At 43.5% G+C, this 21,510-nt stretch overlaps 2 long non-coding RNA genes across 3 annotated transcripts; one reads left to right on the plus strand and one right to left on the minus strand.

Annotated features, from left to right (window-relative positions):
* Nucleotides 1–1,198: 1,198 nt before the first annotated feature.
* On the minus strand, nucleotides 1,199–20,639 carry LOC115489308. The gene is made up of 2 exons (XR_003953263.1): nucleotides 20,103–20,639; nucleotides 1,199–1,937 (listed from the first exon to the last, which is right to left on the minus strand). It is a non-coding gene; the product is annotated as an uncharacterized LOC115489308 (long non-coding RNA).
* Nucleotides 2,459–14,596, plus strand: LOC115489307. 2 transcript variants are annotated; one of them, XR_003953261.1, is made up of 4 exons: nucleotides 2,459–2,533; nucleotides 8,005–8,055; nucleotides 8,386–8,466; nucleotides 13,858–14,596. It is a non-coding gene; the product is annotated as an uncharacterized LOC115489307 (long non-coding RNA). The 2 variants fall into 2 exon arrangements; XR_003953262.1 differs by lacking the exon at nucleotides 8,386–8,466 and having other exon boundaries at nucleotides 13,858–14,584.
* Nucleotides 20,640–21,510: the final 871 nt, after the last annotated feature.

Raw genomic sequence — 21,510 nt, forward strand, 5'->3', positions numbered from 1 at the left:
TAGGATGCTGTGACGACAGGCATTGGACCATGCCCAGATGATTTCTCACTTCTGTTATATGAACATACATCATAATTGGTTTCCATTTGCCACCCAGAATGGGATCAATTACACAAACACTCCTATGTGTCATTGGGCTTCTTGGGCCTTTTGTTCTCAGAGGATCTTCTCCCTAAACACTGTCTCTGGACAGAGAGAACTGGCCACCTGAGATGTCAGGCATTGCAGCAGCAGTGTAGTTAATAAGTGCGAGACTCCATTACTGTAAGAGATAGGGAACCAGGAGGAGAGAAGAAAGCATGTGGAACCATGGATGAACCACACATGAGCCACACATGTCTCAGTCCTGGGTCAACTGCATTGCCTTTACAAATGAGCTGGAAGAAGAGGTTCTGCTTTTTTATTTTAATGTCATTTCCATTTACCCTGAGGTCTATAGATTGTGTTCCAGTTTCATTTCTTTCTTTCTTTCTTTCTTTTTTTTTTTATTTTTGGTTTTTTCGAGACAGGGTTTCTCTGTATAGCCCTGGCTGTTCTGGAACTCACTTTGTAGACCAGGCTGGCCTCAAACTCAGAAATCAGCCTGCCTCTACCTCCTGAGTGCTGGGATTAAAGGTGTGTGCCACCACGCCCAGCCCAGTCTCATTTCTGTTGCTGTGATAGCATACACTGACACAAAGCAACTTAGGGGAGAAAGAACAGGTCCAGGTTACAGGCCATCATTGCAGGAAAGTCTAGGTGGGAACTTGAAGCAGTTGGTCATGTCCACAGTCAAGAGCAGAGAGCAATGAGTACAAGCGTGCCTGTCAGTGTTCAACTTGCTCCCTACACTTAATGCCACCAAGCCATTTCCTTTTACCTAGGGATTGGTGCTACCCACAGTGCACTGGATCTTTCCATATCAACTAGCATAATGCGGACAACCCTGGACAGAAATACCCAGAGATTACCCTAATCTAGACAATCCTTTATTAAGACTCATACAATCCAAGATGATTATAGATTGTGTCAGGTTGACAATTAAAACTAATCACAGTACTGGACATGATGGAACATAATTTAAATCTGAGCACTCAGGCAGCAGAGGCAGGTGAAATCTATGTGTGAGGATAGCCTTGTCTACATAGTAACTTTTAGGCAAGCCAGACTTACAGATGATAACCCTGTCCCGAGCAAATCAAACTCAAAGCACCAGAACTTGATCACTAAATGAGATGTTTAAAATTTTAATTTTATATTAGCAGACCAGTCTTCATGTCAGTAATTATCCAGCCATTGGTAGCATCTTGTAAACCAGTATCTACTTCTGCATGGAATCTGTCCCCTAGGACAATCCCAGAGGACCAGAATGAAGAGGAGTCAGATAACTATCAGCTCATGTTCAAGCACTTCAAAGAAAACAAGGTGGAGATCGCAAGTGCCATCACCAAGCCGTTTCCTTTCCTCATGAGCCTTCGAGACCGAGACTTCATCTCGGAGCAGAAGTTTCAGGTGAGTGTGGAGAATGAACTCAGTCCTGACAGCAAGCCTGCCCTGTGCTGTATCATGCTGTACTTCTGGGTGTAGCCAACAGGCTGAAGCACCTCCAGGGATGAAGGGACATCACCTTTGTAAGTCAGAAGATAACTGGAGGGATAGACATCACAGGAACCATTTACATTCACCTCTGCAGTAACTGAGGCTGAGGCACATGGTGACAGCGACGAATAGCAAGCAGGAATGCTCCGAAGTGCAGAGCATCCCAGGGTCACTTGTGTAATGTAACAACAGATACTAGGATGCAAGTAGACACACCTAAGCTGGGCTGCCTTCCAAAGCCTACTTACTCCAAATCCCAGAGCCAGAGGCAGTTGGGTCATGTGAGGACAGAACTTGGGGAGTCCTGTTTGCTTCTCTATCTGCAAGTTGTTCCTGGTTCTTCAGGCAACTCTGAAGCCCTAGAATGGGAGGTACAGGTCAGTGATGGGATCTGCAGTGATAACAAAGACCTTTTCTTCTTTATGCATTCTCTTTGCCCTGTGGCTAGGATGCTATGCTCAAGCTCTTCAGACAAGCTCAGTCCTTGGGGAGTTAATTGTCTGGACCCCAAGGCTGCCACTCATGGTTTGTTAGGGCCTGGCTTTTACAGACATATCATTTAATTATTCATCAAACCCTCTCTTCCCTGTCTACTATTTGTCAGCATCAGAGCTTCTTTCAGATGAGCTAGGGTCTGTTAGTACAGAGGACATGTAAGATGTCACCTCGGTATTTGCAAAACTCAGACATTTTACAAGAAAAGAGAAATGGTGTTTGAACCAATGTAAGCCTCATATAACCCATAAATCCATCATGACACAATTCTGTATTCACTATTTTAAGGAATATCAAGGAACATGTAGGAACCTGCTCCCAGTGGAGAGAGTCGTGTATGACATCCTCAGCAATGTACAGAAGAAGTTTAGCCAGGATCTTCTGAAAGTGATATTCAGCAAAACACATCTGAAGGCCTAACCCGACTTAAACGAGACTCTAAAACACTTCTTCCTAAATGGTAACTACAGCTCTCACCTGCTTCAGGGAAGGAAAGACAATTTCATTCTTTTTTTTTTTTTTTTTCAAGACAGGGTTTCTCTGTATAGCGCTGGCTGTCCTGGAGCTCACTCTGTAGACCAGGCTGGCCTCAAACTCAGAAATCCACCTGCCTCTGCCTCCCGAGTGCTGGGATTAAAGGCGTGCGCCACCACGCCCGGCTCATCCGGGAGAGATGGCTCAGCAGTTAAGAGCACTGACTGCTCTTCTGAAGGTCCTAAGTTCAAATCCCAGCAACCACATGGTGGCTCACAACCATCTGTGATTGAATTCTATGTCCTCTTCTGGTGTGTCTGAAGATAGCAACAGCAACAGTGTGCTCACATACATAAAATAAATAAATCTTTAAAAAAATTAAAAAAAAAAAAAAAAAAAAAGGCGTGCGCCACCATGCCCGGCTCATCCATTCATTCATTTTTTCATTGATAGTTGACATATAATTTAATGAGAGACTATGTCATGCCAAGCACAGGGGGAATATATGAAACACATATGGCTCATGTCGTCAGGAGCTTACACATAGGCCAAGTAACACAGAGATAACTGCTCAGCCGGAACCTGATTTTCATGCTATGAAACACAGTATGAAGGATGAGTTTCTTTAGACAGGAGCCAGCTCTGTTTGAGGCTTGCAGACATAAGTAATGGTAAAAATGCAGAATTTGTCATTCAGCAGAGTAACTACTCTACTACTTCAGTTTTCTTCTTTGAAGAGTAGAGAAATCACAAGGGGAGCCCAGGTTGGGCCCAGACACTCGAGAGAGAAGCATGTGTCAACCGAGAGTGTGAAAACAAAGTGGACTTTTAGAACCAAGGTGCTGGCATGTTGTCGAAAGAACATAAAATCAGCAGGTCTCAGGTAGAGAACAGCCTCTGTTGTTCCCACTGGCTCCCTGTAGCTTCAGCTTTCTGGCTCCCCTACCTTTAGAGGACTCTCCCTTGCAGAAGGCACAGTCCATCAGTTCTGGTGTAGACTTTTGCTGCAGAACTTGGGTGTGGTTCCTGTTCCTATTGCTTGGGCATTTTGAAATGCAGCTCTGAGGGCCAAGAGCTGGGGTTTCACTCCTCACTTGCCACCTGAGGGTCACTGGCAGCCAAGTCACTTCCTGTGTTGCCAGCAGGATGCACATTTTCAGTTTCTCCTCACTCTTCCTGCCTGGGGAAGCTTCCTCTTCAGGGCTGTGCTTCTCTGTAACCAGAATAACTTCTCTGACTCAGTTCAAGCAGAGTCTCTCTATTTCTCTCTCCATCCCTCTATTTCCTCTTCTTTCTTTCATCCTTGATTTATAGTAGCTTTCCCCCTTCCCTCTCTATCCCCCTTCCCTCCCCTTCCCTCTCCCTCCCTCCCCTCTTCCTCCTTTTTCATCTCTTCCCTCCCTCCTTCTCTTTTCTCTCCTTTTCCCTTCCTCCTTCTCTTTCCTCTTCGTCCCTCTTTTCCCTCTCTCCCTCCTCCTTCCCTCCCACCTTCCCCTCTCCTTTCCTCCCTTCCCTTTCCTTCTTCCCTCTCCCCTCCTTCCCTTTCTTCTCTCTCCCTCCCTCCCTCCCCTTCCTTCCCTCTCTCTTCCTTCTTCCTCCCTCCCCCCTCCCTCCCTCTCCTTCTTCCCCTTCCTCTCCCCTCACTCCCTCCCTCCTTCTCCCTTCCCTCCCTCCCTCCTTCTCCCCTCCCTCCCTTCTTCTCCCCTCCCTCCCTCCTTCTCCCCTCCCTCCCTCCCTCCCTCCCTCCCTCCCTTCCTCCCTCCCGTCTCTCTAAGCCTTCTTTTCCCCTTCGGAAGCCCCCTGCCTTTCCTCTCATAGCTGTGTCACTTATAAACATCTGCCTTTACTAATTGGCTTTCACATGCCTCTGATCATTTTGAAGAGCTATAAACCATGATATAAGCATTTCCACTGCCTGTCTGTCTCCAACCTTCCCAGGTACCAGAAGGGTTAGTAGGCTGCACAGAAACACTAGAGTCTGGTGTGCACCTGGATATGTAACTGAGATGCAGTTCGGCTTACAACTGAAATCCCTAATAGCTTTCTTTCCCTTCTCCCTGTTCATGTCTACTTCATGTTACCTGGTCCTCAGAGAAACAGCAGCCAGGAGCTGAGGTTCAGCACCCACTCAAGCCTTGAGAAAGCCACTTATACCTTCACAAAATCTTGATTTTTACATTGAATGGTTATTCAAAAAGTTTCTGCAAATCATGTCATTTATCTCCACAAGCTTGCCAATTTAGAAAGACAAACTCTGTTGTTCCACAGTGCTTTATGCCGTAGAGGAAGAGCACTGGGGACCAAAGATGAGAAGAAAGTAATAAGGGTGAGCAGAAAGAGACAGAGCAAGGCTCTGGGTGAGTGGGGGTGAGCATCTCAGATGAGGTGAAGTAACTCACCTATGTTCTGGGTGCTAGAACCCAGAGAGAGTGCTTGGAAGTCTCTGCTTCATAACTGTCTGATTTGGTCATTGTCTTGCCTCTCCTCAGTTTCTGACAGTCACAGGACTCATCAGAGGATAAATGGAAGAAATGTTGAGGAGAGGCCCAAACTGCCATCAGTTGTTAGGGAAGGTGATTATGTTTTTAGAACACAAAATAACTCACTGATACAATTTTCCTGCCTTAATCCTTCTCTAATGACCATTTCTAACACACACACACACACACACACACACACACACACACACACACGTGCGCGAAAGCATATAGCAATACATATATCTACCAATCTATCCAACTATATATACCCATCCACTTACTCACCCACATACCAATACAAACATCTAGCTATCCATATACCTTCCAGTCTATGCTATTCATCTATCTATGTATCTATCTATGTATCTATCTATGTGTCTATCTATGTATCTATCTATGTATCTATGTATCTATGTATCTATGTATCTATGTATCTATGTATCTATCTATCTATCTATCTATCTATCTATCTATCTATCTATCTATCTAATCTATCATCGATCCATGCATTCACCCAACTATCCATCAATCTAACCACCCATTCACTTCACTCCTCCTGATCCTCCCCATAGATGGATAGATGATGTTCAATATTTGAATTTTCTCAGGAGACACAAGCAGTATAGAAGCTTCACGTCAGGGTGTTTGAGATCTGTCTTGAGTGTAGACCATACACCAAGAGAAGGAAGCTGAGAACTCTAGATGCAGCCAAGGATATTGAGTTATGAGTGACAGTGTTTCACCTAACTAGACATGGAGTCCTAATGTCAGCATTTGGGGTACACTACCAAAGAGCACTGGTCCCCTTCAGCCACTTTTCCATGGTTGGGACAGGAGTGTGGACATGATGAATAAAATGGAAGCTGAGCCTGGGAAAGACTTCTGAGGAGAACCTGGGAAGGGGATGTCCTCTTTATCCACAGTGAACAGAGACATCTATGATAGGAAAGGATGATGAGCAGAACACACAGAAAGGGAGAAGAGGAGACATTTAGATTCAACTTCGTGGGAAAACCAGGAACAGCAAGCTTACCAAAGAGACCGGACTGAGCTGGGGAAATGAGTGCTATGGGGGAAAGGGCTAGGCTCACTTACACCACGAGGTGCAGAGTAGAATATGTGGAGAAGATTATATAAAACAGAGATGCTAATAGACAGTGTAAAGCATTCATGAGAACTACACACAGAGAAAAAAAGTGAAGAAGAGGGAATTAAAAACCAGTAGGAAGCCAGTTAAATGACACTTGCTGCCAAGCCTGTTGGTCTGAGTCTGCTCCCTGGGACTCACATTTATACAGGAGAGGGCTGATTCCTGTAAGTTTTCTTCTGACCTCTACATGTGTGTCATGGTATGTGAGAAACTCTCCCACCCCAAAATGAATATATCAACAAGCAGCAGCAGCAACAACAGTAAAAATAACAATAAGTTGAGAGCAAATCTTATCTTCTGGGAAGGGAGGAAACAGTTTGAGACTTTGGAGGGAAGGAGCTAGGAACTGAAAGCAACTTCTGGCCCAAGGTGATTACATCAGCTGTGGGTTTTCAGACTGTGGTGCCCCCAACTCTCAAAGTGGCATTGGAAAACATGCAGGGACAATCAGTCTCTCCCAGTCATTCTTATCTGTTCCCATCTGTAAGTTAATGATCCCCAAACATGAACTTCACACCTGTCAGCTTCCTCATCTGCAGGCCTTGCTATCTTCCTTCACCTCCTCCACAGACTTCTCTATCTGGATGCTTCAAAAACTTCATTATGAGGCACTGGCACAATTCCATATTATATCTGAGTTGACAGAGGACCTGCCTCCTCTGCTGTCTCTGTTTCAGCCCGGGACACTATTTCTCCATTCTGAAGCAGGGTTGATACTGACTGCTCCTCCCTAATGTAAAACCATCTCCTACTTACTACATCTGTCCATTTTTTTTCCAACAGAAAAGGCAAATCAGATCTCTCTAATTCCAATTTATTTTATTTTATATATATGACCATTTTGCTTGCAAATATAAATATATACACCATATGCTTCCCTGGCATCCAAAGAAGTCCCAATAGGGTGTCACAGTTTTGGGAACCCAAACTGCAGAGCATTGTGAGCTGCCACGTGGTGCTGGGAATTGACTCTGGATCCCCTGGAAGAGCAAAAAGTGCTCTTGAACTGCAGAGCCATCTTTTCAGTCTCACAAATCAGATCTCTTATTTCATCTTAAGACTAAACAAACAGTCATTGATCTCAAATGCCTTTTCTCATTTCATCTTTCCCCATCAAACGTACTCTCTAGAACTCAACCAGACACTCAGGGAAATGCAGTTGGCAAAGCTTCCTCTCTCCATGAGTTCAGCAACTTCCTGGTGTCAGCAGCATTGGCTCCTTTCCTCCCTGAATACTGCAACTTCCTGTCTGCCTCTCTTGTCCTAGAAAACAGTGTATGAAACTTTCTTAGTTATTTTGGTTTCTTGGATCTTCTTTGATCTATTGCCTGTTGTGGGAAATAGGGAGAAATACTTGTGATTGTTGCTTCGAACAACCTAATGCTTATGGGTAGAATATGTGGGTCCTTTATTCATGTCAATGTATTGGTTACTGGAGAAGGACTGTGTCTTGGTCTTCTGACTATTTGTGATACACAGTCAATGTTGTCATTTGGATTCCTTGTACTCCTGATTTTCTTTATATGAGTACACTGTACCTGTCTTCAGACACACACCAGTAGAGTGTGCATCAGATCCCATTATAGATGATTGTGATCCACCATGTGGTTGCTGGGAATTGAACTCAGGACCTATGTGAGAGCAGTCAGTGCTCTTAACCTCTGAGTCATCTCTCCAGCCCCCTGATTTTCTTATATTCCCTGAACTTCCTGGTTCCACTTGAGCACACTTTATCTGGTACCTCTGCATGGTGGATTGTCTGGTACCTCTGCATGGTTGATTATATGGTACCTCTGCATGGTTGATTGACTTCTTGTTTCTCTTCAGCATCCAAAACGAATGATGAACAAGCAGAGGAGATGCAATGCAATGGAGGAGGTGAGTCTTCATTTGTGAGGCTGCTAGAGAGAAAGACCCCACCCCTTTTCCCATCTGACCCTGTTCTTTACATACTCAGGTGAAGTCATAGAGGCAGAAACAAGGATCAAAATAATGGGGAATGAGATGTGTAATGAAGCAACAGATGGGTGGTCAATCCTTTGGTGACAGAGAAGAAGCCTTATCAGGCTCCTCTTCAGAGTCTCAAAACATGGCCATTCAATGCAGGAGACACTAAGCCCCCTTTTAACTTTCTGTTTGTCAGAGGCCACTCTCCTGCTGCCATTTTCCTTGGCCATTCTGAGTCAACTGAGTAATTGTTTCCTACAGAGGGAAGTAGTTCTTGTGAACAAACGTGTGATGAACAAGAGCCCCAGGATGACCTGCCTTCATCCCTGAGACAAGAAGCAGGTGAGTGAGGGGAGCACGGTGTGGTCTGCAGGGTTGTGGAGGCTGAATTTTGAGCTGGGGTTTCCTGCTGTGTTTGCTCTGTATGCACATCACCATGAAGAGAGGGTCATGCACTGACTGTTCTTTTATTTGCCTATGGCATTCTGGGTAATTTCAGGGTGGTAAAAATTCTTGAGAATATCATGAAAGAATATAATTTATTAGGTCCTCACAAGTCACTTTTTTAGGAATCTGCTGGGTGGGAGAACACTCGTTGCTTTTGTCTTTTCACAGTCACTAAGGTCGTAATATATTGAAACTATAGGACAATTTGGTGTCCTAATTTCTTGATCTCCATGGAAACCAAGTAACGTTGATTAATCATTTTTTTCCTTATCTTTTTTCCAAGAACCTGTCAAAATTCTTAAAGGGAACTATTGTATCATTTGTCTGATACAATTCAATAAAACCCAAAACTATTTGACCCATATACTTCATGTTATCTGGACCATATACTTTCTATGCATTCTTTGATACATATGTCATCCCTTCATTCCTAAAGCTCTTAAGACTTTGTCAGGGGAAATTGTTACAAATTTAAGGCTCTAGGTACATAGAAGTGAATAAGATGCTGGCATGTTTCAGAACTTGAAAAGGACAAGGAGATCAGAGATCAAGTTTCCAGATGATTCAACATGGGCTCCATGTTCTCTGAGACAGATGGTTAGGTTCTTGTGGTCTGAACCCAACATGGACGTTCAAGGGTCTTCTGACACTTAAGGGAGCCTGCAAGGGCCCAGTGTAAAGAGGTTTTACTTACCAAATAGGAATGCTTAGGAAGGGAAGAAGAAGAAGAAAAAAATATCTCAGAGAATTAGAAAGCATGTGAATGTAGAATGTAGTATTACATAAGAGTGGGGAGCCCCAGAAGAAGAGCTAGGAAATATTAACACAGAGGCCATGTAAAATGTAGTACGTACTACAGAGGTAAAGGTGGATGATGAAGAAGACAGCAGATTCCAGGGAGAGAAAATCTAATGCTAGCGAGAGGTGCAAAGACCTTCCCAAGTACCATTTTTAACTGATACTAAACAAGTTATTTTAAACTAATGAAGAACTGTGCTTGTGAGTCCAATTCTCTCAGAATTATAGAGGATATGTGCAAGAATTGAACTGAGCCAATTTTGTGGATCTTCATAAATGGCTATGTTTCTGTGTGTGTGTGTGTGGGGGCTGCTGGTTGATTTCTAGTAGGCAAGTAGAAAGTGGCTGTTCCTGATTGGTGGCTGTTCAGAAGTATGACTATACAAATCATCAGTTGGCTTGTAGAAGTTCATTGCTGGATGATTAATCATTAAACTTAATGATTAATTAGGATTATTCTGGTTGCTGCTTCTTTATAGAATCATAGATTAATGTATTTCCTTAGGAGTATAGGAACTTTTAAAGATTTGATTTTAATTCTGTGTATGTATGTGTGTCTAAGTGTGGTTTGTGCATGTGCATATGAGGAAATCCTAGAGGCCAGGAGAGGATGTTGTAACCAGAGTAGAGTTGCAGGTGGTTGTGATCCATCTGATACTGGTGCTGGGAACCAAACTAAGGTCCTCTGGAAGATCAATGGAAGCTCTACACTAAGCCATCTCCCCAGATCCAGTACAGGAACTTTCCATTTTTGGTTTCTGTTTTGGGAAGTCCATCGTTTGAAGCTTACAAGAGAGACAATTAAGTAGTGTCTGTATTGAAAATGTCTTTTCTGTTAGAGGACACTGAATCTAAACTCCTAATCCTACTTCACTAAGTAAGGGTTATAGATCAATGGTTTGAGAGAATTGTGTCTGTGGATAGGGAGAGAAAAGGGAAGTTATAGTATTTTAATAAATTACTGGTGTAATATAATGCTATACAATGGGTTTTGATAGTATTCTTTTCCCATCACCAACTCATCCCAGATCCTCTCCAAATTCTGTCTCTTGCCTGTATTTATGTGTCTCTTGCTCTCTCTTAAAAAATCAAAACAAAGCGAAAGAACAAAAAAAAATACTCAAAGAAGAGAAGCCTCCACCCCCCAAAACCACAAAGTTTCTGTGATCAACTACTCCTGAGTGTGGAGCCCACCCTGGATGGTGTTGACCTACCCAGTGGTGCTCTAGAGCTTGACACCCCATAGAAAATAAACGTCTAGATGAGGCACTGATCTTCTCAAGCATATAACATTACATTGCTCATCAAGCAAAAGTAGAACATGAAAGTACTAAGATAATGAGCTTAGGAGAGATGGGAGAAGCTACTGTGATTGGGCTAGGCATTCCAGGGAAGGGACAAGGGCTTTTATCACATCTAGTCAGGTCCTGGTGGCTTAGAATGGTTGATTATAGAGACAAGCACAGATGAATCTTTCAGGACCTCTGAAATACATCTGTGACCACATAATCTGGAAGTTCCATTTTCAAAAAGATCTCAACTTCACAGTTGAGGGGCTTTGTCAAAGAAAGCAACATTCCCCAGAGAATAGTCTAGAATGACAAGTACTGGTGGGGACGTGGAGCCGCTAGAGAACCTCCTCCCTTGTTATATAGAGCTATTTGACAAACATGTAAAGCCCCCGTCCTGCGCCCCCCCCCGGCATTCCATTGTGAAGTGGAACTATTAGTTAAGTCCTGCTGATTATTAAGTACAAAACGCTGAGTGGTTGTGAGAACACAAGGAGGAGCCCGGGTTCTGCCGTGGGAGACTGGCTTTGAGACAGCAACCCCATGATGAATGGAAAAAGGATGTGTGGTTCTCAGTGTGAACAGTGTGTTGCCGTGGGTGGACTACCAGGCTCTCAAGAGAAGCACGGGCTAAAAGGGGGACATCAATGACCTGATAGTAGTTGACTCAAGCTTACATCCACAGTGAGAAAAATGACTTATTCTCAGACTGGCAAGCCATCATGTGCCTTTGTGAACGTTCCATGGTATTGTAGGACCAAGTTTCTTTGTACTTTGGCTTCTGTCTGGTGGGTGAGTCCACATTCATTAATTTGTGAGGCTGACTTGTCTTGGGATCTTGTCAGACCTTCATGTCCATTTGTCTGTTTTGTTCCGTTATTTTCTGCTATTCAGAAAGATGGGCGAATCAGGGGCAGACACAAGGAAAAACACTTTTTAAAAGTTCCCGAGACTGAATGTAGCAAGAATAAACATAGAGACAGAATATTTGCTACATACTGTACCTACAAATTAAGATAGAAATTTCTCTATGTTGATTTCTACACGCATCTTTAACTAACCTGACTCAGAAATAAAAGCACAATGAAACAAGTTCCAGTTGATACAGAGTCACTTGGTGTGGTGGTTCAGGAACACTATCTGAATTGTGCACAAGCAGTCTGGAATTTGCATCTGTAGGACACTCCCAGCAAGCCTTCAGATGATCTTATGGATAACAGCATATATGGAAGCTGGAGACAATCACTCCCATACCTGAAGCTGAAAGCTTGTTGAGTGAAGGTCCTGGTAGGGGTGGGAGGAGACACTGCACTCAAAGTATATGGCTTCTACAAAAAAGGCCACAGTTGGTTGTGCCTAGAACTTCGAGAAGCAGGTAGTTCAGGGTCTGTAGACTTTGCAAAGCAGAAGTGGTTATGCACAGGCTACCCTGAACCAATCATCCAAGCAGTTGGAAGGTGACTATTGCTGATTGGCTGGATTTAAAATTTGTACCACCGCTTCTGATTGGGTAGATTTCAGATGCATGGTTAGCAAGCAGGTAGTCGATGGTTAAATGGGAAGGGTTGGGAATTGGTAACATCAGCAAAGGTTACCTTTGACTGTTTTCAAAGCACAGTTTTATTCTTCCTCGTGGAAGATAAGAACGTTAAATCTTTCTTTATGACTACCTGTAGTAAATTAAATGTGGGAAATGAGAAGTAATGTAGATGTGGAAAGAGAATGGCTCCATTTGATCTCAGGTGTGATTGCTGGAGCAGGCATTCTGTTCACATCTTTTTTTTTTTTTTTTTTTTTTGGTTTTTCCGAGACAGGGTTTCTCTGTGTAGCCCTGGCTATCCTGGAACTCACTTTGTAGACCAGGCTGGCCTCAAACTCAGAAATCTGCCTGCCTCTGCCTCCCCGGTGCTGGGATGAAAGGCGTGCGCCACCACGCCCTGCTCATCCATTCATTCATTTTTTTCATTGATAGTTGACATATAATTTAATGAGAGACTATGTCATGCCAAGCACAGGGGGAATATATGAAACACAAGGGGAGCCCAGGTTGGGCCCAGACACTCGAGAGAGAAACATGTGTCAACCGAGAGAGTGAAAACAAAGTGGAATTTTAGAACCAAGGTGCTGGCACGTTGTAGAATGAACATAAAATCAGCAGGTCTCAGGTAGAGAACAGCCTCTATTGTTCCCACTGGCTCATCCTTCATACTTTGTTTCATAGCATGAAAATCAGGTTCCGGCTGAGCAGTTATCTCTGTGTTACTTGGCCTATGTGTAAGCTCCTGATGACATGAGCCATATATATTTCCTACATTCCCCCTGTGCTTGGCATGTCATAGTCTCTCATTAAATTATATGTCAACTATCAATGAAAAAATGAATGAATGGATGAGCCAGGCATGGTGGCACACGCCTTTAATCCCAGCACTCGGGAGGAAGAGGCAGGCGGATTTCTGAGTTTGAGGCCAGCCTGGTCTACAGAGTGAGCTCCAGGACAGCCAGAGCTATACAGAGAAATCCTGTCTCAAAAAAAAAAAAAAAAAAAAAAAAGAATGAAATGAAATTGTCTTTCCATCCCTGAAGCAGGTGAGAGCTATAGTTACCATTTAGGAAGAAGTGTTTTAGAGTCTCCTTTAAGTCAGGGTAGGCCTTCAGATGTGTTTTGCTGAATATCACTTTCAGAAGATCCCGGCTAAACTTCTTCTGTACATTGCTGAGGATGTCGTACACGACTCTCTCCACTGGGAGCAGGTTCCTACATGTTTCTTGATATTCCTTAAAGTAGTGAATGCAGAATTGTGTCATGATGGATTTATGGGTTATATGAGGCTTACATTGGTTCAAACACCATTTCTCTTTTTTTGTAAAATGTCTGAGTTTTGCAAATACCGAGGTGACATCTTACATGTCCTCTGTACTAACAGACCCTAGCTCATCTGAAAGAAGCTCTGATGCTGACAAATAGTAGACAGGGAAGAGAGGGTTTGATGAATAATTAAATGATATGTCTGTAAAAGCCAGGCCCTAACAGACCATGAGTGGCAGCCTTGGGGTCCAGACAATTAACTCCCCAAGGACTGAGCTTGTCTGAAGAGCTTGAGCATAGCATCCTAGCCACAGGGCAAAGAGAATGCATAAAGAAGAAAAGGTCTTTGTTATCACCGCAGATCCCATCACTGACCTGTACCTCTCATTCTAGGGCTTCAGAGTTGCCTGAAGAACCAGGAACAACTTGAAGATAGAGAAGCAAACAGGACTCCCCGAGTTCTGTCCTCACATGACCCAACTGCCTCTGGCTCTGGGATTTGGAGTAAGTAGGCTTTGGAAGGCAGCCCAGCTTAGGTGTGTCTACTTGCATCCTAGTATCTGTTGTTACATTACACAAGTGACCCTGGGATGCTCTGCACTTCGGAGCATTCCTGCTTGCTATTCGTCGCTGTCACCATGTGCCTCAGCCTCAGTTACTGCAGAGGTGAATGTAAATGGTTCCTGTGATGTCTATCCCTCCAGTTATCTTCTGACTTACAAAGGTGATGTCCCTTCATCCCTGGAGGTGCTTCAGCCTGTTGGCTACACCCAGAAGTACAGCATGATACAGCACAGGGCAGGCTTGCTGTCAGGACTGAGTTCATTCTCCACACTCACCTGAAACTTCTGCTCCGAGATGAAGTCTCGGTCTCGAAGGCTCATGAGGAAAGGAAACGGCTTGGTGATGGCACTTGCGATCTCCACCTTGTTTTCTTTGAAGTGCTTGAACATGAGCTGATAGTTATCTGACTCCTCTTCATTCTGGTCCTCTGGGATTGTCCTAGGGGACAGATTCCATGCAGAAGTAGATACTGGTTTACAAGATGCTACCAATGGCTGGATAATTACTGACATGAAGACTGGTCTGCTAATATAAAATTAAAATTTTAAACATCTCATTTAGTGATCAAGTTCTGGTGCTTTGAGTTTGATTTGCTCGGGACAGGGTTATCATCTGTAAGTCTGGCTTGCCTAAAAGTTACTATGTAGACAAGGCTATCCTCACACATAGATTTCACCTGCCTCTGCTGCCTGAGTGCTCAGATTTAAATTATGTTCCATCATGTCCAGTACTGTGATTAGTTTTAATTGTCAACCTGACACAATCTATAATCATCTTGGATTGTATGAGTCTTAATAAAGGATTGTCTAGATTAGGGTAATCTCTGGGTATTTCTGTCCAGGGTTGTCCGCATTATGCTAGTTGATATGGAAAGATCCAGTGCACTGTGGGTAGCACCAATCCCTAGGTAAAAGGAAATGGCTTGGTGGCATTAAGTGTAGGGAGCAAGTTGAACACTGACAGGCACGCTTGTACTCATTGCTCTCTGCTCTTGACTGTGGACATGACCAACTGCTTCTAGTTCCCACCTAGACTTTCCTGCAATGATGGCCTGTAACCTGGACCTGTTCTTTCTCCCCTAAGTTGCTTTGTGTCAGTGTATGCTATCACAGCAACAGAAATGAGACTGGGCTGGGCGTGGTGGCACACACCTTTAATCCCAGCACTCAGGAGGTAGAGGCAGGCTGATTTCTGAGTTTGAGGCCAGCCTGGTCTACAAAGTGAGTTCCAGAACAGCCAGGGCTATACAGAGAAACCCTGTCTCGAAAAAACCAAAAATAAAAAAAAAAAGAAAGAAAGAAAGAAATGAAACTGGAACACAATCTATAGACCTCAGGGTAAATGGAAATGACATTAAAATAAAAAAGCAGAACCTCTTCTTCCAGCTCATTTGTAAAGGCAATGCAGTTGACCCAGGACTGAGACATGTGTGGCTCATGTGTGGTTCATCCATGGTTCCACATGCTTTCTTCTCTCCTCCTGGTTCCCTATCTCTTGCAGTAATGGAGTCTCGCACTTATTAACTACACTGCTGCTGCAATGCCTGACATCTCAGGTGGCCAGTTCTCTCTGTCCAGAGACAGTGTTTAGGGAGAAGATCCTCTGAGAACAAAAGGCCCAAGAAGCCCAATGACACATAGGAGTGTTTGTGTAATTGATCCCATTCTGGGTGGCAAATGGAAACCAATTATGATGTATGTTCATATGACAGAAGTGAGAAATCATCTGGGCATGGTCCAATGCCTGTCGTCACAGCATCCTACCTTCATGGCCGACATAGCGACTTCCTCTTTTTCACTTTACCTAGTGTTAGTATTGTTACAATATCTGCATATTTAGACATCAGAGGACAACTTTGAGGAGTTGGTTCTCTGTTTTCACTCTTGTATGGGTTCTGGGCATCAAACTCAGGTCCCAGTGCCTGGTCAGGACCTTTATCCACTGAGGCAACCTGTTGGCCCTTATCTAGTGACTTCAAGGTTTGCCTGGGCTATACAGTGAAACCTTGTCTCAAATAATGAAGAAATAAATCAATTTCTAAAACAAAAAAGGGGGGAAGGAGAGCTGGTGAGAAGATTCCATGGATAAATGTCCTCCCCTTATAGTTTAATGCCCTGAGTTCAATCCTGGGACCTACACAGTAGAAGAGAACCAACTCCTGCAAGAGGGGAAGGGAATGAGCAAAAATAGGGTATGTAAGTATGAAGATGCCATGCGGAGACCCATCATTTTCATGCTAACCTAAATAATTAACAAGAAAACTAAATCAAATAAATTGGGGCACATGTTTTCCTTTTGTTTATTTTAAATGTTTATATATTTTTTTAAATTTTCATACATGAATACTGTGTTTACATCTTTTCTCCTGCTCCCTTTTCTTTTCAATCCCCTCATGCCTTCCTTTCTCACTTTCTCTCAAAACCATCTCTAATTATTGTTTTATATATAAACACACACATATATACATAACACACATGCGCGTGTGCGCACACACACACACATACATACAACCTGCACTCCTATGCATGTGTGTTTAGGGCTGACCACTAAGCACTGGATAACCTAACAGAGGGTTCATTCCTGGAGAATACTGGTTGATTTTCTCTTTGTTAACAGCCATTAATAGCTATGGCTCTTCATCTAGGAATGGAGTCTCGTGAGATTTCTCCCATCCACATCAGCACATCCCCTCCTGCTGCCACTGAAGATGTGTCTTTTTTTTAAGCACTTAAAATGCCAATACCTACATGCTAAGCAGTTGAGAATGGTGCCTCTCAGGGTATAGCCTGACGACCCCTGCTCAAGACTCTTTCAGATGCCAAAAAGAACAAACTATTCTCAGAACGATCCTGAAATACCATCTGCCCCTTTTCTCTTTCCTCTGCCCAAAAATGTTGGGTGATATTCACAGGTGCCTGTGGGCTGTGGCATCGCAGCAGACTGAACTCAGAGATAAACAGGGCATCTGTGACTTTGACGAAGCAGGAAAGTAAGGACATTTGTGAGAAGGTAAAGCAAGATTGTATCTTCCCCTTTAATTTTATTTTAGAAAATCTTGTTATTTTTCATTAGGATGCACACTTGTGATAATGATGAACTCTTTGGTACTACTTTTAATGGATAAATATTCTAAATGCCTGAAGCTGTAACTTATAATTAATGGTAAATCTCATTAAATTTAACACCAAGAGATAGCTTTTGGGGTTCTCCATAATTCTTTTAAAAGAGGTGTGGTTATGCACACCTTTAATCACAGCTCGTAGGAGGCAGAGGCAGGAGGCAGGAGGATCTCCATGAATTCAAGGCCAGCCTGGTCTATATAGCAAGTTCCAGACTAGTCAAGACTATACAACAAACAAACACAAAGAATATCAAAGTTATCTGTTACCAAAAAAATCTTGAGAGGGTCTTTTTTTTAAAGAACCTAAAATTTATATGTAGTAACATATAAAAATATACAATAATTTTTATTTTAAACTTAAGGAGGCTGGCTATGTATATGTGCTTGCTCGTGTGTATGTGCCTGGCATATGCCTGGGCAAGGAGTCCAGTTGCTCTCCACCTTATGTTTTGAGATGGGGTCTCTCACTGAACCCGGATATCATTAGTTCAGCCAGATTAGCTGGCCAGTCATCTCCGGGGATCCAACTGTCTATATTACCCTAATTCTGGAGTTAAAAACACACACCACTACACCCTGGTTTCATGTGGAATCTGAAATGAACTCCCCATAAAATCTGAGTTGGAACTAAATTATTTCACAGACGGTAAATTCAAATACTGCAGTTTCACATGTGATGCACTGATCCAACTAGAAAATGCAGCAAATTAGTCAGAAATACAAAAGTGCCAAGGTGTCAAAACTAAACTACAAATGCCACGAAGTAATAAGCAGCAAACATGCTCACACACTGTTTAGAAAAAAACAGAGACAAGATATGAAAGTTTCTCCAAAAATCATTCTCAAGAGAATCCCCAGAATAGATCCCCAGTACTGTAAAAAAGAAAAACAAAATGAGACAACAAAAAAAATAGGTAAAGGAATTCAAGAATGAAAGAAAGAGAGAGAGAGAAAGAGAGAGAGAGGGAGGGAGGGAGGGAAGGAGGGAGGGAGGGAGAAAGGAAGGAAGGAAGGAAGGAAGGAAGGAAGAATCATAAAATGTTTTACTAAAACCAAAAGGGCATAAAAAGAAAGGAAAGCCAAAAAAAAAAAAAGAGTAAAATGAAAATATTTACAAACATGGTAGGTATTTCTCTGTGTCCATAATGAGTCAAAATGTGGATAATTTAATAATAGCACAATTATAAAACAGAGTACGTTTAAAAACTGTAACTAATGTAAATAAAAGAGGGTCTGGGAGGATGGCTCAGCTGATACAGGTCTTGCCACCAAGTCTGTGGACATGAGCTTGCTCCCCTAAGAACTTACTACATGGTAGTAGGAGAGAGCCAACTCCCCAAAGTTGTCCTCTGATCTCAAAAGACACATTGTGGCACCTGCACACATACAATAAATAAATGAATGTAATTTTTTTAAAATGGGGTAAGACAAGCAAAAGTGTGACCCTTTCTCCTACACTAAAAAAGCACTGAAGTCTAAAAATTATTAAATCTGAGACACAGCAAAGGCAGTGGCTAATGGGAAACATACAGCTTTGTATGTGTCGGAAGCTAAGAGAGGCATAAATAAACAATCTTATGAGGAATGATTTCATCCCAATGAAGACAAAGATTCAATGAAATTAAAGTAGAAATCCATAGAATTAAAAGAAGTGGGCATTATGCTCACATCCTTTGGAAAGATCAATACATTATTAAATCTCTACTCAGGCGAGCGAAGGTAAGACAGACACGCGCTATGAATTCCACAGACAGTGCAAGGGTAGCAAAGATTAATGCAGCCATCCATATGCCTGTCAGATTGATAACCACAACAAAAATGTCTTCAGAGACAGAAACTGCAAACACTCAGAGACAGATACCTCCACCTGCTTATATGAAAGGCACTGAGCCAGTGATTAACCACCCTATTTACTCCCAAAAGACACAGCACACTGCTGGTTATCACTAGTGGACTTGACCAAATGTCACAGGAGAAATGGTGCTTAGGATATCTGCAGGAGCAGAAGTAGCCCTGACTGAGTCCCTGTTGGGGGCATCACACACCTTCGTCTCATCTTTTCTATTTTTATTTTGAATTATGTATGCATGAGTCTGTCTCAGTGTGCTTCCTGCATGCAAATACAGTGTCCATGGAAGGCAGAGAAGGCTGTCTGACCTGGAGTTGGCATGAGAGGCAGTTGGAAGCCCTAGGATAGGTGCTGGGGACCCAACCCATGCCCACTACTAGGAAAATATGAGTGCTTAAACCTGGGCCATCTCTCCTATCGTTTGTGTGTGTGTGTGTGTGTGTGTGTGTGTGAGAGAGAGAGAGAGAGAGAGACAGAGAGAGACAGAGACAGAGAGAGACAGAGACAGAGACACAGACAGAGAGACAGAGAGAATTTGTATCCATTTCTAACCAGCTCAGTAACCAACAGGAAGAGAAAGGGTTAAGAGCATCACCCACTCCCCACCTGCTCAACTTTCACTTCCTCCCTCTGAGCTAGGAAACTATGGGGACCTGACCTAAGTAGGACTTGTGGGCTCAGGCCAGAGCTGTCTTCAACCACAAGACTGTGGAGACCAGCAATTGACAGGATCAGGTTTGAACTTACTCTTAATGATCATTCTTGGACAGAGCTGTCCTTTAGAGTGAGCATTAGAAAGAGAAGAGAGGTCAGAAGTCACAATGAACCAGCCACTTTTACAGGAGCTCACAGGAAGTCCACACAGCACCAGACAAGCTCTGGAACAGAAGCAAGGAAATGAAGTGGAGTGTGGAGTTAGGGCGACCATATAACTCTCTGACAGCTAGCCTACTGCAGAGAAGGCTGCCTTGCCCAGTTCTTCTTTTCCTTATGAGATCACTGTCTCAAATATCTGTGGGCCTTGGACCCAGCCTGGGCGGCCCTAGTAACACATTTAAAGGCAGATCTTAGCAGAGACAAGGGACAAGAGAGAATGGGACTAACCTGCTGCTGAGTTCATTGTTGCCTCCTGCCATCCCCTACACAGACTCCAAGGGACCAGACCGAACCCCCTCTGAGTCTCTGGAAAGCCCAGAGAGAACTCCTTCAGGGGCCTCCAAAGAGGAGAAAAAGGAAAGTGAAATTGCTTAACTATGACAACACTGCACTAATGCACTGCCCTCCACCCCCAGTCTCTGCCCCAGAGGGGAGGAGCAAAGACAGCCCAAGTCCCCAGAAACCTGGGACACCTGCTGCCTTCTAAGGAAAGAAGGTGGAAGGGTCTGTTTCAGCGAAGGGCTCAGAGCTGTCTAAGGCCAGCTGGCTGGTTAGGATAGGAAGGAAGTGGTCCCTTAACCCTAAGCGGGGGCGGTGCCTGGAAAGACCAGGAAGAGTTAGATTGTCTGCAGTCTCTCAGACTTGGAACTGTCCTGGCACCCTAGTAAGTCAGAACCAGAGAAGCTGGGACCTGATAATTGAGCAGCAGAGTAGGAAAAGTCGGGTGTGGCTTCATAAAGTTTTTGAATCTTCTGAAGGTAGCTAGAGCAAGAGACCGCCCCCCAACCCCGCCCACACACCTCCAACCAACCAAAGGCAAGTGCAGAGAATCCAGGCAGAGCTGCTTGCTAAGGTGTGACACTGACAGCGAGGCAACACAGGGCTTCAGCAATTTCACCATGGTCTTGAGAACAAGAGGCATCTCACAGAATTCGGAAGTGGATCACAGCCGAGGCTATAGCCAGTCGGGGACAGTATCATTTTTGAAGAATGGGTGCCTTACATTTACTCTGTACAACTGTTGCTCTTATCTGGAATGCTCATTCTCATTCTGTAAGTTAGAAAACCAGCCTGAAGTGGAAAGGTAAAGAAACAGGCATAAAGATGCAAATAAAACAAAAGCAACCAACAGAAGCCTGGAAATAACAGGCAAAACAGAGGCAGAGACAAGGTGGCTAGGGACGAGGGCCTGTCCAGGGCTCCAGGCTCAGACCTCTGCTGAAGAGGTACAAATTACTGACCTGCAGGAACAGGTCCCAAGAGTACAGGGATGCAAACAAAGCCATACACCAAAAAAAAGTACACTTTATGTCTTCATTTATATGGCATTTCTGCGCCGGTCAAACTTAGCTGTGTAACCGATAATCTGTGGTTCTCTGGGGCTGGAATCTGAGAGGGGGTTTTCTGCCAAGAACAAGGGGATTTTAGGAGGGCAGAGGACTTGGCCTGTGTGATCACTGTGGCATGATTATATTTGGTAAAGTTCACCAAAATCATAACTTTAGGTAAATGCATCTTTTGAAAGACCCCCGAAGGGAGACCCTCACACAGACACTCAAGTCCCGGGACAGCCGCGTACCCAAGAAGACACTGAGACCATACATAAAATGTAGAAGGCAAGATTTAATAAGGCAGC

The sequence above is a fragment of the Mus musculus genome, assembly GCF_000001635.26.
Source record: "Mus musculus strain C57BL/6J chromosome 1 unlocalized genomic contig, GRCm38.p6 C57BL/6J MMCHR1_RANDOM_CTG5".
NCBI lineage: Eukaryota > Metazoa > Chordata > Mammalia > Rodentia > Muridae > Mus > Mus musculus.